This window comes from Vulpes vulpes, chromosome 14 (genome assembly GCF_048418805.1).
Source record: "Vulpes vulpes isolate BD-2025 chromosome 14, VulVul3, whole genome shotgun sequence".
NCBI lineage: Eukaryota > Metazoa > Chordata > Mammalia > Carnivora > Canidae > Vulpes > Vulpes vulpes.
The window spans coordinates 68119927-68133023 of record NC_132793.1 but is presented as its reverse complement, the minus strand read 5'-3'; the positions used below and the strand labels follow the sequence as shown (position 1 = coordinate 68133023).

Genomic DNA, 13097 nt, shown 5'->3' with positions numbered 1-13097 from the left:
TGTGGGGACTCAATTCTGGGTCTCCAGGATCACACCTGGGGCTGAAGGCAGCGCTAAACCGCTGAGCCACCTGGGCTGCCCAAATTTTCATATTTCTATAAGAATTATTATCATCATGTAAGTAAAACAATATATTTTATTTCTAAAAGTATTGCATACTAAGGAGATTAGGAATTAAATCATAGTTTCTTAATAAAAACAATTTTATTTTTCAGGTGAGTTATGGACCCACTACATACTTGGAAACTACCTATAGCTCTGTTTGTACTGAAATTTTATTCTTGAAAGACTGTAAAATATTTTAACTGCATTAAATATGTAATGCAGCAAGGCATTATTGCATAGCTGTTAAGAGCAAGGACTGGAAGAAGATGGCCTAGTTTCACTAACTACCTGCATGACTTTGGGAACAGGCCAGACCTTTGGGAACTTGCCTGAGGAACTTGTAGTTTCCTCATCTGTAAAATGGGATAATGATAGATCCTATCTCAGAGGTTAGTTGTGAAAATTAAATCAATAAGTATGTGTTAGAAGAGTGAAACAGAAGTGTTTACTTTTGCTTCTATGGCATATCACGATAGTAAAGAGGGGTTCAAGAAGGAATAAAATGACACAAGCAGATAGAAGACATTGCAAGTGCTAGTTTGTGAAGGATGCCTTTACATCTTTGGTCCACTCCAGGAACTAGAATATCATCTATAAACGTAATTGAATCTTCCTGATTCAGGCATCATTCCTTAATAATACCTTAAGACAATGTTTTTAACACTAAAAGATCATCAAAAGGTTAATGAAGAATACCTGAATGCAGAGCTCTCTGAGGGTCACGACTGTCCAGGGTCCTCAAGGTCGATATGTTTGCTTTTGAGTCTTCTTCCTTCCAGTGTTTAGCTGTTGGTTCATTTGGGCTTTCTTTCTGATCATTCTAATTTAGTCCAAACTTGGGTCATTATCTGTCTTCTCTGTCAGAGCTACTCCTACCTGTCAGCTACTTTCTGTTGCTCGCCCTAATTCCACCTTTCTCAAATTCAAAAAGATTTTTTAAAGGAATATATGCTTATCCTACCTCACCTGGTTGCTTATATCCAGCTGTCCTGCTTCTGTAAGCACAAGAGACACACCATGTGTCATGAGAGTGAATGATGGTTACTGCTCTGCTAGTTCTCAGTAGTAACAATCCTAGTTGATTCCTCACCAGCACCTCTAAATCAAAATAGGAAAGAATGGTTTTATGGTACAATATACTAGTTTAAAGATACTGGTCTGCTCTTACTGCTTAAAGTCATAGGTTAGAAGAAGAGGGAACCATATATCTTTGGACCTGGTGTCCTAGATATGAGTTCCAGCACCTGTTAAATATCCCAGAGCTATTCTACTAGCCCTGAAAGTGATGCCTCACTGTTCATTTGAAAACAGATGCTAAGGAGAAGGAAAGGGACATACTGAAAACCAAGCATGAACTAAAGACCTTCAGAAAATCACTTTAATACTTGCCTAGCCACGCTCAGTGGGAAGACTTGCTCTATTGAATCCATACTGTATCAGAATGCCTTCTCAGAAGACACCCTGGTGGAAGAAAAAAATAAAACATAAAAGCCTTGTTTAGCAGAAAGCATCTTAGATAATAGAAGGCAACAGGGCCAAAGATGGTGTTTATTCCATGTCACCATACCTTCTTTGGTCCCTTTTTTCACTGAAATTCAGGCAAAGTAGCATGGTGGGCAGAATGTGGTGGTATTGTGGAAAGAATCCTGGACTAGGAGATGGGGTCAGGGTGTGGTTCCAATATCTGTTTTCTGGAAAAGCCATTGCTCTCTCTGAATTTCAACATCTATTCATATTAGGAGGTAATAATTTCTACCTCACAAAACTGTTGTGAAGATTAAATAAGACCTTTGTGTGTTACAATAGCAATATTGGACATTATTGGTTTTTATTAGTGACAAATAATTTTGATATTACAGATCCAAATAATTAAGGTCCCAAAGCCTTGTTTTCTACCAAACTAGATGCTTGAAGTTTTTGGAGTTTTTTTTTCCCAGAAATTCATTAATCTGCATATCTTCTGGATACAGTAGGCAGAGTGCAAAGAGCTCAAGCATTGGAATGTGAGAGATCTGAAGTCAAGCTGTGGTTAAGGCACTCTGAATTCACTTACTAGTTAGTGCCAGTCAAGTCTTTGATCCTTGGTTTTCCTTTCATAATATGGTGCTAATGGCATTTTGCATAGTTGTAGAGAGGATTAGAGATAATGTCCAACGGAGCCTAGCATAGGGAATAGTTCACAGTAAACAATCATATAGGATATCCAATATAGGATTTTTTTGGTTTTTCATTCCTTTATATTATTATTGACAATATGGGTTTACCTTTGTTCACGGTTACTTTATAGGTTCTCAAGCAGTGTGCTTAATGAGCAGTAAATTCTGACAAGATTACACCTTGACAAAGAAAAGTTATTTGGATTAATGAATCATTACAAAGTAACATGGGGGGGCTCAAAAATTATTTTCTCTTTAGATAACTGGAAATTCTTTAGAAATTCAAATTATTGAAGAATATGAACATTGATAAGACACGGTTAGTGCCTTCAGGAAGCTCACATCCTAGCTGGAGGAATTTCTTTCACTAATATCTATGTTCAACCAAATGTAGTCTTTGTATGATGACTGGGCTGTGGATTAAGAAAAAACACTTTCAGAAATTAGACAAAAATCTGTGAAGTCATCTTTCTGTCAAAGGGGATGGGTGACAGGGACCTGGGTAGTGGGAGAATTAAAATCTGTTAACTGTATTCTATGTGTCAGACACAGTACCAGGCAATTTAAGTTCCTTGTTTCAGCTAATACTAAAAACAAGCTATGAGAAAGGCTGTAAAATGTTGACTTTATATTTGAAAACAACTGTGAATCTCAGAGAAGTGAAGCAATCTTACTTAATATCATACATCCAGTAAATGTTGGAAATGGTATTCAAATCATTAATGGGAGGACTGGGGTTTGAATGTGGGTTTTGTCCTATTTAACTGATTTTAAGAAATCTGAGTATTTCACCTTCTTTAAAAAATGCCTCCTTTTCTCTCCTTGGTTTTCTCCTTTCCTTTTCTGTTGGGCCTAATAGTGAGTTCAATTCTAGACTTTGGAACCTTCTGATCAGGGCTATAGCTACTTTTTCTGTGCACATAGCCCAGAGGGTTTATCCTATTTTTTAATTTACAAAAAGAACTGATAGCCACTTCAGATGTGCTAGTGTTGAGTGTTCAAATAAAAGGAAATTCACCCAACATGAATTTAATTGTAGAAATGTGGCACAGGACAAGCTCAATTAAGATACACAGTTCAATCATTTATCCTTTTGTTTAACAAATATTAGTGATTATTGCTCTCAGCCTCCAATAAGTCTCAAATCTTTATAAAGCAGTTTTAGGTAATCAATATAATCAGCCACAAGTAACAAATTCACATGGCTCACTAGAAGGATGCTTTTTTTTCTTTTATGTATCAGCCAATGTGCGGATGGATAATCTGGAATAGGTAAAGAAGAAGGGCGAAGAGGTGAAGGAATCAGAAATTGTTTTGCTCGCTCTGTGTGTGAGTGTAGAACACTTAACAGGAGGTCTATCCTCTTAGCTAGAGATCTGCTGTGCAACTGAATCTGTCTCTTTTAAGAAGACATTCAGGGGAACCCAGCTAGCAACTTCATCTCAGTTCATTAACTTACATCTTCAGTCAGAATCTATCACACGGTTACTCCTGGGAGAAAGAACTCTGTTGTGGCTTGGAATGTAAAATTGGAAGAAAAAAGTAGTATCAGACACAAAGAAGTCTTTTTCAAATGTTAGGAATTTTAGTTTTCTAGCCTCCAGAATAGAGAAAAGCAAGGCAGAGAAGGGCTACTACGAATGGCTCTGAGGAAGCTATCAGCTCCTCTACAATGCTGACCACTGGAAGCTACTGGTCTTCCCCTGAGCCATGTATGGTGCCACAGAGGGCATTGTGGTTCTACTATTTACTGTGAAACTGTATTAAAGGTTCTTGACTTCTGCCAAGCTTAGCTTCCCTATTTATAAAACACAGATAACTAAAGTGTTTATTTTAAAGGATTCTTGTGGCCATTTTATACAATAGTGAATGTTAAGTGCTTAACAAAGTACTTGGCACATAGTGAACTTCAATAAGTATAAACAACTATAAAGATAATAATCATTCATATTATTAATACTGACACTTCTCCTTGACCAGAGTGAGCCTTTTTACATTATCTGTATATTGCCAGGTTTTCTGCTTTGTTTTTTGTTTGTTTTTGTTGTTGTTTGTTTTGGTCCTAGGAATACCCATCCGGAGCTTTGGATGTGTCCTTTGAGAAGGTACCCATGACACAGACCACGCTGGACACCAACTCACACATTGGGGAAAGGTTCCGTGACACTTGGGTGTGGACTTGCCGATCACAGAGCTCACTGACGCACAGTCACTAATGTCTCCTCTTGAGCTGATGGAGGCTGGTGCTGCTTTGAAGCATTGAGAGATGCCACGCCAATTCACAGCAAGGTCTTTATTGTCGAAACTCCTGCATAATGACATCTTTATTCATGTGAAAATACAGGATGAATTTCAACTATATGATATTGTTTATGTTCATCAGAAATGTTATTTGTCTTTACAAAGTCTGGTTTCAATGAACCGGCTATGTAATGGATATTAAATAAACATGGAATTTTACACATTCATAATATTTGGTTTCTTGTTGTGATTTTGATGAACTACACTTTCAAGCACTGTCAGTTCATCCTTATTTACAAACGAAGCATTTGCTTGTAGCAGAGTGATATAGTGTCTTGCTTTATTTTAAGATAAGTCAACTTTTCTATTCAATGTTTAATGTGAAACTGACTCAAAAATGTTCTTTTAGGCCACAATTACATTTCTCTCTGTATAACATGTATTATACTATTTTAACTTAATGCTGTGAGCTATATAAACCAAAGACATTCTAATTCTGTTTTTAATGTATTTTTTCCAAGATAAATAATTTATAATGTACTAATAAAACTAAGGAGCTCATATTAAAAGACTTATTTTATATGACCTACTGAAACTGATCTATGGGAATTGACTCTCTTAAAAGTAATTTTGTGAAATTATTTCGTATAAAATTGACTTTCTTATATGAATTCTTGACAACAAATATAAAACAAAAAGAACTTGAAATTTCTCTCTCCATCCTTCTACACACTGAAGAGAAGTAATCAAATACTTTCTAACTTTATTATTTGGAGATTTCTTAGAAAAAACAAGCAGATGAATAGTAAACATTTTATTTATGCATATCAGCCTCCGGCTACCTCTTTAAAATAAAACTCCCTTTCAAAGTACACTTAGTCTTTTCACATCTTTAAACGGATACAGTTTTACTTATGGGTTTATTTGTAAAATGTTCTCATTTTGCCATCCGGGGGAAGAAATGTCCTTTTTTTTCTCAACGTGAAAATAAGTAACCCTAAGCCCATGTTCCTTGATCCTTTCAGCCTCGGCTCCTAACAGGCACCCTGTAAGCACTCATAGGCATCATGTGAGGTAAGGAAAACTCTGGAAGGACAATATTCCAAACATTAAGGTTCCTTTTACATTGAAAGGGCTTATTTATTTATTTATTTATTTATTTATTTATTATTTATTTATTTATTTATTCATGAGAGACACAGAGAGAAGCAGAGACACAGGCAGAGGGAGAAGCAGGCTCCCTGTAGGGAGACCAATGTGGGACTCAATCCCAGGACCCCGGGATCATGACCTCTGCCGAAGGCAAACACTCAACCACTAAGCCACCCAGGTGCCCCAAAAGGGCTTATTTAAAATGGGTACTCATGGCATGCCATGAGCAACGTATGTCATCACGTGGGCACGTTTTTGACATTGCCTTCATAGGGAGGCACCGGGAAGGTGCTGGAAAGGGAAAGCTGACAAGCTTCCAAGAGGGTTTCAGAGGGGGGGACGGTATCTGCATACCTAGTGTCTAGTCTTCAGTTTCAAAGCTTGAGGTGGTGGGGTTGGAAAGGGAAAAAAAAGGGAGGAGGGAATTGAATAAATAGAAAAGCAGAATTGAAGGAATGAAGGAAGTCTGTAGGAATTTTAGGGACCAAACGCTGATTCCTGTGAGCATACTTCAGAACATTCTCGTACCAGCTTGCAAGGGCCAGAAGAATAACTTAAAAGAGTTAGAACTTTAAATTCCATAAAAAATGCTTTTCTATGCCATTTCTTGGATTGGGCTACTTTTGTGGGTGACTAACCTCACCCATTCCTAGGATTCTTTCCTTTTGACTAGTTCCATTTTTCAGGCAGCGACCCTTCCCTGACCTCAGTCCGAAACTCTGGGTCACCTTGCTATAGCCTTGGTGTAGCACTGAATAGAGGGTTTACCAGATTGTTGGCAACGGATAAGTGGTACTGAGCACAATCGTCCTCTTTCATGAGCTGGAGGGAAGTTGCCTTTTCTAGGGTTCAGAGAGCTGGGCTGACTTATGCCTCCTTTTCATTCTGTTGCCCAGTAATTTTCCCTCTGGCCAGATCTGCAAACTGGTTGCCTTGCAGGAAGGTGACATGCACCACTGATGCAAAAAGGAAAAAAAAAAAAAGACTATTGGCATCTGCACAACATTCAACGGTACTTCAAAAGTTTCGTTTTACAGTGAAATAGGTCAATTATTTGCTCAAATAATTAAAAAGTTTAATTGCTTAAACTTAATCTCAGATATCTTTATGTTCCTGTGTTGTTATTATACTCCTCTTCTGAGTGGAATCATTATCTGAACACCTGCTTTGCCAGTTTTCCAATCCATCCCCCAAATTAACTCAGATATCAACTTCCTCTTCTTGAAAAAAAAACACCTCTTTTTTCCATGTTTTCAAACATAATAAATAAATGAATACATACATACATACATACATACATACATACATACATACATGTTTGATTATACCCCAGAGACTCTACATAACCTCTATCATTGGCCCCCATGTTGCCACATAGCCATGGCTCCACCAGCAGGATGGTGATTTCTGATATTCTAGACTGTTCTGCGTCTTTTCTAGGAAAAAAACCTGATGGGTTTTTTTTCATGGTTTTTCTCCATGCCAGGACTCAAGGGCTACAGTGAATAGCGAATTCCGATGTCACACTGAAAGGCAAGTGCAAGGTACCAGCCTGTCTCTTTGACATAAATCGATCCTGCAATACTGACAATTTCCCAGGCTATCTATATTCTGTATTGACTCCCATTCTAAGGATGTTAGCACTAAAAAATAACCAAAAGAGAGAGAGAGAGAGAGAGAGAGAGAGAGAGAGAGAAGGATCTCAATGGCAAACAGGAAACCTCAAGCTAATCCCTATCTCCTCCAACTTTGTCAGTTCTTGGGAAAATAGTGCTAGAAACTATTTTTCAAATGAATAGACTCATGTCTTACGTTTGGACATTTAATTAGGCCTAAAGGGGGGGAAAGGTGGAAGTTTTAAATACCATTTTGCTAGGTAAAATGCTCATGAATATTTCCACCATATTAGGTAATTCACCCTCAAATATACTTGTGATTCCAAGTGGCTTGGCCGCAGGGCCGCAGAACGCAACCATCATTCACTGTTAGCTCCGCGCAGGACGCATTGTGCCCTGCGCGCTCTAAAGCAATCAAACGAGTCTGCAAATGTTCTTCAAAGAATACATGTAGAATGTTACTTCGTTAAACATCTCCTTGGCATTCATTCTATTTTCCACTTTGAATTGCTGCATTTAGTTTTGTAATGACCTTCTATAGCAAGGAGGTTTTATTAACTCTTTGATCTTCTAGCTTTGGGATGAAAACAAAGAAAATATAAATGAGCACTTTGTACACTGTCTTATAGAGGAGAGCAGGAGAAAAAAAAGGAAATATGTTTTCATCAAACAGATTGGTCTGTGTGGAGACTTTCAGCCCTTTCTGTTCTTTTCTCCCTTTAAGCAAAATGCTTATCAATGTTGTACATGTGTTTGTTTTAATGTCGTTTGTATAACTAAGTCTTTGTTTCTCTTCTCTCTAGCTCCTGTAGCTGAGGTTAGGGTCAGATATCTCTTTGTGGATTTTCTTTTTTAAGGCATTCTCCATCCTTGGTTTCCTCTAACCCTAAGTGCAATTCTTGGGAAATCTGCCATCCTATTTGTGGGATGCTGGCAGCCCTGCTCTGTTTCCAACTGTTCCTTTGTGTGTGTCCATGTGAGTGGGGAAGGGGAGGGGATCCCTGGGCAGGTAGTTGCCTAATACTGCAGTGCAAAAAACACTGGCAACTCTGCATCCCAATCCCAGTTCTGTACTTTGTTGTGACTGGGTCTATATTCTGGAGCAGAATCTCAAAATTTAGTTATCTTGCTCCTGAAGTCCAACACTTATAGAATTATTAATATATAGATGAGATATTGCTTTTCACACTATTTTTTTTATCATCCTTTAGCATGCTTCCTTGAACATATTCATTTGATTCTATCTTTTAGTCTTTAACACAACTTTGGAATCAGAACTTTAAGTGCAATATTTTAAAATACCAGCATTTTATGATATTAGTTCTAAAGCATGAAAATAGGTATCAATCAGAACAAATCTTTTCCCAATATTATAAACAGCTATTTATTATATCATACACATTTTCTCTTGAAATTTGAAACTCTTATTTGTTGTTTTTTAATGATTTTATTTATTTATTTTTGAGAGACAAAGAGATTGAGTTAGAGACATAGGCAGAGGGAGAAGCAGGCTCCCTGCAGGGAGCTCAATGCAGGACTCAATCCCAGGGTCCCTGGGATCACCACCTGAGCCACAGGCAGACACTCAACCACTGAGCCACCCAGGTGCCCCTGAAACTCTTGTTTGTTATTAAATCAAAAGCATCCTGAACTGAGAGCCTGGGAATGTTCTGGATTTCCTCAATCTAGACTCTAGAATAATAGATGATCCGGTTGTATGCTGATAATGTCATCTGGTCCTAATGCAGTGCCTTAGGTTTACTGGAAATGAAAATCCATGTTTTATCGTGAAATGGATTCATTCTGTTTTGGCGAAGGTTTTCTTTTCCCTGACTCATTAAACACTAAGCGTTCATTATGGTAGTGATGTGCCTTAAGTGTTAACCTATATAATTCACCAGTCTTACTTCAGAGATGAAAAAAAAAAAAAAAAAAAGAGTGACAGTGTACTTAGGTTTCCTGTCCAAGGAAGCATCACCTTTTCGTTTCTCTTCTACTTTAACTTGATTTTCTGGGTCAGACAAAGAATGGGAGGAAATGATATATTATTGCATTGGGAGACATTCAGCTTTCCATCCTTGGTGTTTTCTCAGTTGACAATCCCATCAGTAAGAGAGGTGGCAACCGGCTTGGTGAACTCCTTTTCACATCCTCACTTGTTGCCTTTCAATTGTTTTCTACTTCTTTTCTTTTTAAGATTTATTTATTCATGAGAGAGACACACACACACACACAGAAGCAGAGACATAGGCAGAGGGAGAAGCAGGCTCCATGGAGAGAGCCTGACGTGGGACTCGATCCCAGATCTCCAGGATCATGCCCTGGGCTGAAGGTGGTGCTAAACCACTGAGCCAACCGGGCTGACTGATTGTTTTCTACTTCTGAGAACATTCCTTCCTCATCTAGGCAATTCCTTATATTGTTGTATGTTTATTTGTCTAGTCATACTTTAAATTATAACTTCCCTAAGACGAAAGCTTGCTTATGTTCTAGAATGTATTCTAAAAATAGTTTCCAATGATATTAATAAATATAAATGGCTAAAAACTCAGACTAGTTCTTTTAGGAAATTTGAAATTATAAATAACTTACTTTAAAGGTGTCAGTCGCATTTATGATCAGATAAAAATCTAATTTATATACGCATGAAGAATATTTCTAAGCATTTTACAGAAGTACCTTTTTATAATAAAATAAATAAAAGAGCAATCAGTATTTACATGCATGCAATGCTCTGACCTTACGCACAAAGCAAGAGGACAGGCAAAAAAGAATAACTTAGAACATTTATTAAATAAAAATTTGATTAACATATACATGAAGAAATGCTAAAATTTGAGATCTTAGGGGCCTGGGTGGTTCAGTCAGTTAAGCACCTGCCTTTGGCTCAGGTGATGATCCCAGGGTTCTGGGATGGAGCCCTGCGGCAGGCTCCCTGCTCAGCAGGGAATCTGCCTCTCTCTCTCTCCATCTACCTATCCCCCAATTCATGCTCTCTCTTGCACTCTCTCTCCTTGTCTCTCTATCTCAATAAATAAATAAAATCTTTAAAAATTGTTTTGAAATCTTGAAATACTAATTGTTTTAAATGGTCCCAGAAAGATTGGAAAAGATTGGGAGAAAAAAATCAAGTTACTTACAAAATTCTCTTCTACTTTTACCTTTTGGTGGCCCATTTGAAAAAAATATTTTAAACATCATATAGCATTTATTCAGTGGCTAATAGCATTTTAAACCTACTTGATAATATTTTATACTTCTTTCAAAAATCTCAAAGTATACAATCATAGAATAATATTATGGAGGGTGTACATAGAGTGTACACAAACAAGTGAAGAGGAAAATGCTTTATAGAAGACAATTATTTATTTAGATTTTTTTTCAGTCATGTCACGAGATCAAAGAGTAAGTTTGTTTTTCTACTTTGCAAAATGATGGGAGAAAGAGAATGTAAGGATCAAGGGCTCTTGTGAAAAGTTCTGATTGCCTTGATGCTTTAGAGAAAAAATTCTAAGGAGCTCTTGGTTAAAAATGGTGAATTAATCACATGTACTTATCTCTTCTCCTTCTACAAACTCTGCCAAAATGATAGCAAAGGAAAAACAAAGGTATTTGCCTACAAGTAAAGAAAATGAGAAAGAAAAAAGAGTGGACATGGGATTTCAGCAACTACATAGAAAATAAGCAGATAGAGAAGTATAAGCAGATCAGAGGGACACAGCTAGGAGGTATGCCAAAAGGTCCTGAAAGGCTGAATATAGAAGAAAGGATAAAGTGCAGGGCTGAAAATTAGAGCAGTGATGGGAAGTGTGAGTATAGACAAGATGAAACCTTCCTACCCCCTGCCTACACAAACAGATATATATACATACGACACACACACACACACACACAACACATACACTACCCATCATCCTCTCCCAAGCACCAAAGAAGAGGTTATTTTCCAATGAAAATAAACTATACTGTCCCTAGTTTTAAGGATTTCAGGCATCATAGAGGCTGAGGCTAAGACACAGGACTAAAATAAATGAAAATTTAATATTTAATTGTAAAACCTCCATCCCCTTCTCTGGCTCAGCTCTCAAAATGCTGACAACCAGGAACATGCCTTTCTAGGTAGGACACTTGAAAATATTTCTCTGAAAAAAAGTAAATGGTCCTCAAGAAAAGACCCATACAAACTGAAATTTGGGATCTCCCAGGAAAATGTTGGCTTATTAATCAATCCCCCTACAAGGAGCTTTACTATTCATAAGCTCTGACCACACATGCAGATTTTTCACTCAGCTTTAAAAAGTCCCATTTTAAAAATATGATTGGTAACTAATGATTACCACACACAGAAAAAAAGTCTTCAATATGATAAAGACAAAAAAATCTAAACTGAGAAAGAAAGTTACCCAAATAATAGAAAAAAATCAAGATTATCTATAGTTATATATATTCAGATATATGAGAAAATACTGTGTCCAAAAAGCAAGAACAGAATGTTATTTAAAAAGGAACAATAAAATAAGTTTTGAATACGAAAAATGTATCTATAGTTTTTTTTTTAATTTTTTTTTTTTATTTATTTATGATAGTCATACAGAGAGAGAGAGGCAGAGACACAGGCAGAGGGAGAAGCAGGCTCCCTGCACCGGGAGCCCGACGCGGGACTCGATCCCGGGTCTCCAGGATCACGCCCTGGGCCAAAGGCAGGCGCCAAACCGCTGCGCCACCCAGGGATCCCTGTATCTATAGTTTTAATTCAAAATTCAACACAAAGGTGAAAAGATAAAATTAAGAAAATAATCCAGAAAGAATAGTTAAAGAATTGGAAACCAAGAGAGAAAAGAGATGAAGAATTATATCTCAATATATTAAATATACAAAGAAAATGCATTGCTCTTATAATCATGTTCATGAGCTAATGGTAAATATCTTGTGTGGCTGGAGTTATGGTTGCCTTGTGAATTCTGCAATGAAAGAAAATGCTACAATTTACAGTGAAGCGCCTTCAAAGACTTGAGAAATGGCCAAGCTTGCTATGTACCAAACTCAGTGTGGTCCAGACTTGAATAAACACAGTTTCCCATGAGTTTATGGACTCCAGATTGACCCAGGTCACTCCTCGTCCCAAGCATTCTCTGTATGGTAGCCAACTGATCAAAAAGACAATGAGAGGGACCAAGTCAACTTTGGAATCTTGGAGTTACCCACAATCATTAATAAGATACTCAAAATTCTAGTGCTTCATTGATTTATCTGTTCATTCTTTGATTCTTCAAACATTTAATTACTATCATTCTTCCCTCTTCCCTGTGCTCTAAGACATTTGGTCTTTAATATTCAAAATAACAAATAAATGTAGTTGTCATTGTAACCATCTTTGGTCCATCTATACTCTCACCACTGCAATTTATTGCTAGCTCACAGCCTCCCAACTTTTTCAGAAAAAAGTCACATTAAAAGTCTGTCTCAAAAAAAAAAAAAAAAGTCTGTCTCATACAGCCCTGCCTATACAGTGCTGGTTTATTATAGTAGATTCATCTCTGAAATATTTTATATTAACTTGAATACATGTGGTGGCATATGTACTGTTGGCCAAATAGTCTTGTGCACACAATAGAATTATATTTCCTTTCCCTCTTTGAAATTAGCTGTGCCCAATGAATTTGAGCAAAAGTGCTTTTTCCCTCTGCCATGGTGACTGGATATGTCCCAAAAGCTTTTATCGGAGACTAAAGTAAAGATGATAAAGAGCAAAAATCCAAGTAAACTCATGGATAAGTAGAATGAGAAAAAAAATCTTTGTTTTATATAATCTCTGAGATTGGTGGAT

At 37.1% G+C, this 13097-nt stretch overlaps 1 long non-coding RNA gene across 1 annotated transcript in view; it reads left to right on the top strand.

Annotated features, from left to right (window-relative positions):
- The window catches only part of LOC140595440 (uncharacterized), a 38764-nt gene extending 34032 nt beyond the window's left edge, over positions 1-4732 (top strand). Inside the window, exon 2 of the long non-coding RNA XR_011997038.1 lies at positions 4328-4732. This is a non-coding gene — a long non-coding RNA (uncharacterized lncRNA). The remainder of the gene's footprint in view (positions 1-4327) is intronic.
- The last annotated feature ends 8365 nt before the right edge of the window (positions 4733-13097 follow it).